General features: G+C 69.4%; 1 non-coding gene across 1 annotated transcript; it reads right to left on the bottom strand.

Moving 5' to 3' along the window:
- Nucleotides 1–9,434: 9,434 nt before the first annotated feature.
- On the bottom strand, nt 9,435–9,553 carry LOC148023689 (5S ribosomal RNA). Its single transcript, XR_015693989.1, has one exon. It is a non-coding gene; the product is annotated as a 5S ribosomal RNA (ribosomal RNA).
- Between the last annotated feature and the right edge of the window lie 447 nt (nt 9,554–10,000).

Genomic DNA, 10,000 nt, shown 5'->3' with positions numbered 1-10,000 from the left:
TCAACACACACCACCCCACACCTCCCCTCCCCCCCCCCCAAAAATTCCCCCCCCCCCTCAACACACACCACCACATCCCCCCCCCTCAAAAATCCCCCCCCCCCTCAACACACAAAACACCACCCCTCCCCCCCCCCCTCAAAAATCCCCCCCCCCCCCAACACACACCACACCACACCACACCACACCTCCCCCCCCCCTCCAAATTTTGCCCCCCCCCCCCCCAAAAAATTGGCCCCCCCCCTCAACACACACCACCCCTCCCCCCCCTCCAAAATTCGCCCCCCCCCCCCCCTCAAAAATCCCCCCCCACCTCAACACACACCACACCACACCACACCAACCCTCCCCTTCCCCCCTCCAAATTTCGCCTTCCCCTCAACACACACCACCCCACCCCTCCCCCCCCCCCAAAAATTCGCCCCCCCCGTCCAAATTTCGCCCCTTCCCCCCCCAAAAATTCCCCCCCCCCCCTCAACACACACCACACCACACCACCCCACACGACGCCTCCCCCCCCCTCAAAAATCCCCCCCCCCCCTCAACACACACCACACCACACCACCCCTCCCCCCCCCTCAAAAATCCCCCCCCTCAACACACACCACACCACCCCTCCCCTTCCCCCCCTCCGAATTTCGCCCGCCCCTCAACACACACCACCCCACCCCTCCCCCCCCCCCCGCCCCCAAAAAATTCGCCCCCCCCCCAACACACACCACCCCACCCCCCCCCCCCCCAAAAATTCGGCCACCCCCCTCAACACACACCACACCACACACCCCCTCCCCCCCTCCAAAATTTGCCCCCCCCCCCCCCCCCCCAAAAATTCGCGCCCCCCCCCCCCTCAATACACACCTCCCCCCCCCCCCCCCCCCCTCAACAAACACCACACCACCCCTCCCCCCCCCTCAAAAATCCCCCCCCCCCCTCAACACACACCACACCACACCACCCCTCCCCCCCCCCCCCCCCCCCCAAAAAATCACCCCCCCGCCCCCCTCAACACACACCACCCCACCCCCCCCCCCCCACAACACACACCACACAACCCCTCCCCCCCCCTCAAAAATTCCCCGCCCCCCCCTCAACACACACCACACCACCCCTCCCCCCCCTCAAAAATCCCCCCCCCCCCTCAACACACACCACACCACACCACCCCTCCCCCCCCCCCCCCCCAAAAAATCCCCCCCCGCCCCCCTCAACACACACCACCCCACCCCCTCCCCCCCCACAACACACACCACACAACCCCTCCCCCCCCCTCAAAAATTCCCCGCCCCCCCCTCAACACACACCACACCACCCCTCCCCCCCCCTCAAAAATCCCCCCCCCCCTCAACACACACCACACCACACCACCCCTCCCCCCCCCCCCCAAAAAAATCCCCCCCCCGCCCCCCTCAACACACACCACCCCACCCCCCCCCCCACAACACACACCACACAACCCCTCCCCCCCCCCTCAAAAATTCCCCGCCCCCCCCTCAACACACACCACACCACCCCTCCCCCCCCCTCAAAAATCCCCCCCCCCCCCCTCCAAATTTTGCCCCCCCCCCCAAAAAATTGGCCCCCCCCCTCAACACACACCACACCACACCACCCCTCCCCCCCCCCCTCCAAAATTCGCCCCCCCCCCCCCCCCCCCCCCCTCAACACACACCACCCCACCCCCCCCCTCAACACACACCACACCACCCCTCCCCCCCCCCTCAAAAATCCCCCCCCCCCTCAACACACACCACAACACCCCTCCCCCCCCGCCCCAAAAATTCGCCCCCCCCTCAACACACACCACACCACACCACCGCTCCCCCCCCCCCCCTCCAAAATTCGCCCCCCCCCCAAAAATTTCCCACCCCTCCCCCCTCAACACACACCACCCCACCCCCCCCCCCCAACACACACCACACCACCCCTCCCCCCCCCCCTCAACACACACCACACCACACCACCCCTCCCCCCCCCTCCAAAATTCGCCCCCCCCCCCCCCCCCTCAACACACACCACCCCACCCCCCCCCTCAACACACACCACACCACCCCTCCCCCCCAAAAAATTTGGCCACCCCCCTCAACACATACCACACCACACCACACCACCCCTCCCCCCCCCCCCCCCCAAAATTCGCCCCCCCCCCCTCAATACACACCTCCCCACCCTTCCCCCCCCCCCCGCCCCCAACACACACCACCCCTCCCCCCCCCCCAAAAATTCGCCCCCCCCCCCCCCCTCAATACACACCTCCCCACCCTTCCCCCCCCCCCTCAACACACACCACACCACACCACACCACCCCTCCCCTTCCCCCCCTCCAAATTTCGCCCCCCCCTCAACACACACCACCCCACCCCTCCCCCCCCCCCTCCAAATTTCGCCCCTTCTCCCCCCCAAAAATTCCCCCCCCCCCCCTCCCTCAACACACACCACACCACACCACCCCTCCCCCCCCCACCCCCCTCAACACACACCACCCCACACCACCCCTCCCCCCCCCAAAAATCCCCCCCCCCAACACACACCTCACCACCCCTCCCCCCCCCTCAAAAATTCCCCCCCCCCCCCCCCCTCAACACACAAAACACCACCCCTCCCCCCCCCCCCTCAAAACACACCACACCACACCACCCCTCCCCCCCCCCCTCCAAATTTTGCCCCCCCCCCCCCCCCCCAAAAAAATTGGCCCCCCCCTCAACACACACCACACCACACCACCCCTCCCCCCCCCTCCAAAATTCGCCCCCCACCCCCCTCAACACACACCACCCCACACCTCCCCTCCCCCCCCCCAAAAATTTCCCCCCCCCCCCAACACACCACCACATCCCCCCCCCCCCCTCAAAACACACCACACCACCCCTCCCCCCCCCTCAAAAATCCCCCCCCCCCCCCCTCAACACACAAAACACCACCCCTCCCCCCCCCCCCCTCAAAAATCCCCCCCCCCAACACACACCACACCACACCACCCCTCCCCCCCCCCCTCCAAATTTTGCCCCCCCCCCCAAAAAATTGGCCCCCCCCTCAACACACACCACCCCTCCCCCCCCCTCCAAAATTCGCCCCCCCCACCCCTCAAAAATCCCCCCCCCCCCCCTCAACACACACCACACCAACCCTCCCCTTCCCCCCTCCAAATTTCGCCTTCCCCTCAACACACACCACCCCACCCCTCCCCCCCCCCCCCCCCCGTCCAAATTTCGCCCCTTCCCCCCCCAAAAATTCGCCCCCCCCCTCAACACACACCACCCCACACCACGCCTCCCCCCCCTCAAAAATTCCCCCCCCCCCCTCAACACACACCACACCACACCACCCCTCCCCCTCCCTCAAAAATCCCCCCCCCTCAACACACACCACACCACCCGTCCCCTTCCCCCCCTCCGAATTTCGCCCCCCCCTCAACACACTCCACCCCACCCCTCCCCCCCCCCCGCCCCCAAAAAATTCGCCCCCCCCCCCCAACACACACCACCCCACCCCCCCCCCCCCCCCCCAAAATTCGGCCACCCCCCTCAACACACACCACACCACACACCCCCTCCCCCCCTCCAAAATTTCCCCCCCCCCCCCCCCCCCGCCCCCAACACAAACCACCCCTCCCACCCCCCCCCAAAAATTCGCGCCCCCCCCCCCCCTCAATACACACCTCCCCACCCCCCCCCCCCTCAACAAACACCACACCACCCCTCCCCGCCCCCTCAAAAATCCCCTCCCCCCCCCCCTCAACACACACCACACCACCCCTCCCCCCCCCCCCCAAAAATCCCCCCCCCCCCCCCCCCCCAACACACACCACCCCAACCCCCCCCCCAACACACACCACACAACCGCTCCCCCCCCCTCAAAAATTCCCCGCCCCCCCCTCAACACACACCACACCACCCCGCCCCCCCCTCAACACACACCACACCACCCCTCCCCCCCCCCTCAACACACCCACACCACCCCACCTCTCCTCCAAAATTCTCCCCCCCCCCCCTCAACACACACCACACCACACCACCCCTCCCCCCCCCTCCAAAATTTGCCCCCCCACCCCCCGGCCCCAACACACACCACCCCTCCCCCCCCCTCCCAAAAATTCGCCCCCCCCCTCAATACACACCTCCCCACCCTTTCCCCCCCCCCCCTCAACACACACCACACCACCCCTCCCCCCCCCCCCCCCAAAAATCCCCCCCCCCCCCAACACACACCACCCCACCCCCCCCCCCAACACACACCACACAACCGCTCCCCCCCCTCAAAAATTCCCCGCCCCCCCCTCAACACACACCACACCACCCCGCCCCCCCCTCAACACACACCACACCACCCCTCCCCCCCCCCTCAACACACCCACACCACCCCACCTCTCCTCCAAAATTCTCCCCCCCCCCCTCAACACACACCACACCACACCACCCCTCCCCCCCCCTCCAAAATTTGCCCCCCACCCCCCGGCCCCAACACACACCACCCCTCCCCCCCCCCCCCAAAAATTCGCCCCCCCCCTCAATACACACCTCCCCACCCTTTCCCCCCCCCCCCTCAACACACACCACACCACCCCTCCCCCCCCTCTCAAAAATCCCCCCCCCCCCCCCTCAACACACACCACACCACCCCTCCCCTTCCCCCCCTCCAAATTTCGCCCACCCCTCAACACACATTACCCCACCCCTCCCCCCCCCCCCCAAAAATTCGCCCCCCCCCCCTCAACACACACCACCCCACACCACACCACCCCTCCCCCCCCCCAAAAAAATCCCCCCCCCCCCCGCCCTCAACACACACCACCCCCCCCCCCTCAACACACACCACACCACACCACCCCTCCCCCCCCCCCCCTCAAAAATCCCCCCCCCCCCTCAACACACACCACACCACACCACACCACACCACCCCTCCCCTTCCCCCCCTCGAAATTTCGCCCCCCCCTCAACACACACCACCCCACCCCTCCCCCCCCCCCGCCCCAAAAATTCGCCCCCCCCTCCAAATTTCGCCCCTTCCCCCCTCGTCACTCCCCCACCCAACCCAACCCCGCGCCACCCCCATGACACGGCACACCCCCCCACCCCACCGCACCCCCCCACGACGCCCCCCCCCCCCCGCACCCCACCTCGAAAAACCCCGCTCCCTCCACGCCACACCACAAATGCCTCCGAAAACCCTGCTCGACCCACCCCACCCCGCGTCACCCCCCCACGACATGGCGCACCCCCCACCCCACCGCACCCCCCAACGACGCCGCCCCGCACCCCACCTCGAAAAACCCCGCTCCCTCCATACCACCCCACCACGCCTCCGAAAACCCCGCTCGACCCACCCCACCTCGCGTCAGCCCCCCACGACACGGCACACCCCCCACACCCCACCGCACCCCCCCACGACGCGGCGCATATCCCCCCCCCCCCCCCCCGCACCCCACCTCGAAAAACCCCGCTCGACCCACCCAACCCCGCGTCACTCCCTCAGGACACGGCGCACCCCCCCACCCCACCGCACCCCCCCACGACGCCCCCCCGCACCCCACCTCGAAAAACCCCGCTCGACCCACCCAACCCCGCGTCACCCCCCCACGACACGGCGCACCCCCCCACCCCACCGCACCCCCCCACGACGCCCCCCCCCGCACCCCACCTCGAAAAACCCCGCTCCATCCACGCCACACCACCACGCCTCCGAAAACCCCGCTCGACCCACCCCACCCCGCGTCTCCCCCCCACGACACGGCGCACCCCCCACCCCACCGCACCCCCCAACGACGACGCCCCGCACCCCACCTCGAAAAACCCCGCTCCCTCCATACCACCCCACCACTCCTCCGAAAACCCCGCTCGACCCACCCCACCTCGCGTCAGCCCCCCACGACACGGCACACCCCCCACACCCCACCGCACCCCCCCACGACGCGGCGCATATCCCCCCCCCCCCCCCCGCACCCCACCTCGAAAAACCCCGCTCGACCCACCCAACCCCGCGTCACTCCCTCAGGACACGGCGCACCCCCCCACCCCACCGCACCCCCCCACGACGCCCCCCCGCACCCCACCTCGAAAAACCCCGCTCGACCCACCCAACCCCGCGTCACCCCCCCACGACACGGCGCACCCCCCCACCCCACCGCACCCCCCCACGACGCCCCCCCCCGCACCCCACCTCGAAAAACCCCGCTCCATCCACGCCACACCACCACGCCTCCGAAAACCCCGCTCGACCCACCCCACCCCGCGTCTCCCCCCCACGACACGGCGCACCCCCCACCCCACCGCACCCCCCAACGACGACGCCCCGCACCCCACCTCGAAAAACCCCGCTCCCTCCATACCACCCCACCACTCCTCCGAAAACCCCGCTCGACCCACCCCACCTCGCGTCAGCCCCCCACGACACGGCACACCCCCCACACCCCACCGCACCCCCCCACGACGCGGCGCATATCCCCCCCCCCCGCACCCCACCTCGAAAAACCCCACTCGACCCACCCAACCCCGCGTCACTCCCCCAGGACACGGCGCACCCCCCCACGACGCGGCGCATATCCCCCCCCCCCCCCCCGCACCCCACCTCAAAAAACCCCGCTCGACCCACCCCACCCCGCGTCACCCCCCCACGACACGGCGCACCCCCCCACCCCACCGCACCCCCCCACGACGCCCCCCCCCGCACCCCACCTCGAAAAACCCCGCTCCCTCCACGCCACACCACCACGCCTCCGAAAACCCCGCTCGACCCACCCCACCCCGCGTCTCCCCCCCACGACACGGCGCACCCCCCCACGACGCCCCCCCGCACCCCACCTCGGAAAACCGCGCTCCCTCCACAGCACCCCACCTCTCCTCCAAAAACCCCGCTCGACCACCCCCACCCCGCGTCACCCCCCAGGACGCCCCCCCGCACCCCACCTCGAAAAACCCCGCTCCCTCCACAGCACCCCACCTCTCCTCCAAAAACCCCGCTTGACCACCCCAACCCCGCGTCACTCCCCCACGACACGGCGCACCCCCCCACGACACGGCGCACCCCCCCACGACGCCCCCCCGCACCCCACCTCGGAAAACCGCGCTCCCTCCACAGCACCCCACCTCTCCTCCAAAAACCCCGCTCGACCACCCCCACCCCGCGTCACCCCCCAGGACGCCCCCCCGCACCCCACCTCGAAAAACCCCGCTCCCTCCACAGCACCCCACCTCTCCTCCAAAAACCCCGCTCGACCCACCCCACCCCGCTCGACCCACCCCACCCCGCGTCACCCCCCCCACGACACGGCGCACCCCCGCACCCCACCTCGAAAAACCCCGCTCCCTCCACAGCACCCCGCCACGCCTCCGAAAACCCCGCTCGACCCACCCCACCCCGCGTCACCCCCCACGACACGGCGCACCCCCCCACCCCACCGCACCCCCCCACGACGCCCCCCCGCACCCCACCTCGAAAAACCGCGCTCCCTCCACAGCACCCCACCTCTCCTCCAAAAACCCCGCTCGACCACCCCCACCCCGCGTCACCCCCCAGGACGCCCCCCCGCACCCCACCTCGAAAAACCCCGCTCCCTCCACAGCACCCCACCTCTCCTCCAAAAACCCCGCTTGACCACCCCAACCCCGCGTCACTCCCCCACGACACGGCGCACCCCCCCACCCCACCGCACCCCCCCACGACGCCCCCCCGCACCCCAGCTCGAAAAACCGCGCTCCCTCCACAGCACCCCACCTCTCCTCCAAAAACCCCGCTCGACCACCCCCACCCCGCGTCACCCCCCCACGACGCCCCCCCGCACTCCACCTCGAAAAACCCCGCTCCCTCCACAGCACCCCACCTCTCCTCCAAAAACCCCACCTCTCCTCCAAAAACCCCGCTTGACCACCCCAACCCCGCGTCACTCCCCCATGACACGGCGCACCCCCCCACGACGCCCCCCCCGCACCCCACCTCGAAAAACCCCGCTCCCTCCACACCACCCCGCCACGCCTCCAAAAAACCGCGCTCGACCCACCCCACCCCGCGTCACGGCGCACCCCCCACCCCACCGCACCCCCCCACGACGCCCCCCCCCCCCACCCCACCTCGAAAGACCGCGCTCCATCCACAGCACCCCACCTCTCCTCCAAAAACCCCGCTCGACCCACCCCACCCCGCGTCACCCCCCCACCACACGGCGCACCCCCCCACGACGCCCCCCCGCACCCCACCTCGAAAAACCCCGCTCCCTCCACAGCACCCCGCCACGCCTCCGAAAACCCCGCTCGACCCACCCCACCCCGCGTCACCCGCCACGACACGGCGCACCCCCCCACAACGCCCCCCCCGCACCCACCTCGAAAAACCCCGCTCCCTCCACGCCTCCGAAAACCCCGCTCGACCCACCCCACCCCGCGTCACCCCCCCCACGACACGGCGCACCCCCGCACCCCACCTCGAAAAACCCCGCTCCCTCCACAGCACCCCGCCACGCCTCCGAAAACCCCGCTCGACCCACCCCACCCCGCGTCACCCCCCACGACACGGCGCACCCCCCCACCCCACCGCACCCCCCCACGACGCCCCCCCCGCACCCCACCTCGAAAAACCCCGCTCCCTCCACGCCTCCGAAAACCCCGCTCGACCCACCCCACCCCGCGTCACCCCCCCACGACGCCCCCGCGCACCCCACCTCGGAAAACCCGCTGCATCCACACCACCCCACCCCGCGTCACGGCACACCCCACCGCACCCCCCCTCGACGCGGCGCATCCCCCCCGCACCCCACCTCGAAAAACCCCGCTCCATCGACACGACCCCGCCACGCCTCCAAAAACCCCGCTCGACCCAGCCCACCCCGCGTCACCCCCCCACGACACGGCGCACCCTCCACCCCACCGCACCCCCCGACGACGCGGCGTATCCCCCGCGCACCCCACCTCCAAAAACCCCGCTCGACCCACGGCACGTCACCTCACCCCCCCACGACATGGCACACCCTCCCTCTTTAGAAATCGCGCTCCGCAATGACACGGCACACACACCCCACTGCACACGACCCCCTCCCGCGACACGGAACCTTCCACCCCCCGACGGACCTCCTCAAGAAACCCCCCCACGACATGGCACCCCCCCGCGACATGGCACACCCTCCCTCCTCAGAAATCCCCGCTCCAACAACCCGCCCGCGCAACATGGCACGCCCTCCCTCCTCGGAAAAACCCCGCTCCACCGAACCCCCCCACAACATGGCACACCCTCCGCTCCCAAAATACCTCGCATCTTGAGGAGGGGGTATCACGTGAGAGCGAGGCAGAGGGAGGGGCCAGGCACGACGTACGCAAAGACAATCGCGACGAGGAGAGGAGGCGCCGCGTCATGGCAAGGCGAGGGGGTTTCCTACCACGATGTCAGCGTTGGAGAGTCGAGACGTGATCCGAGGGGATTTCCATGCCACGGTCTCGAAACAAGCATGCAAAAGGGTGCAGCACCAGGACTTCCCGGGAGGTCACCCATCCCAGTACTGTTCTGGCCCAAGCGCGCTTAACTGCGGAGTTCTGATGGGATCCGGTGTATTAGCGCTGGTGTGACCGCACCACAAACACAAAGGAATTCCAAAGAGCTCTTGTATACTCGGAAAGTGGCACGAGAGAGCCCAAGAGCGAGGCATGGCGGCATGCCATGCCGCTCATGCCACGGAGGACGCGACTAAACGCGAACCCTAAACCCCGCGCACATGGAGGCGACGCACAAAAGATTGAATGCCGCCGTCGCGTGCCATTTCTAACACGAAGGGCAAGCATCCACGTGAAGAGCACCCCGTGCACACATAGGCGACGACGTAGAAAAGATCGAGCCGCAGAATACGTGCCACGGAGGACACGCGCCCACGGCATGCCACAAGGCGGTGGGGGAGAGGGGGGCATGCCATTCATACCACGAGGACCCGTGTCCACGCGAGCACTAAACCCCGCGCACATGAGATTCGAGTCATAGGATCCGTGCCATGGACGAACTTGGAATGCCATCGGGTACCCTTGATGAC

Source organism: Lygodium microphyllum, chromosome 16, assembly GCF_053477565.2.
Source record: "Lygodium microphyllum isolate KBCC chromosome 16, Lygodium_microphyllum_v1.1.10, whole genome shotgun sequence".
Classification (NCBI taxonomy): domain Eukaryota; kingdom Viridiplantae; phylum Streptophyta; class Polypodiopsida; order Schizaeales; family Lygodiaceae; genus Lygodium; species Lygodium microphyllum.
This window is presented reverse-complemented; position numbering and strand designations above follow the sequence as displayed.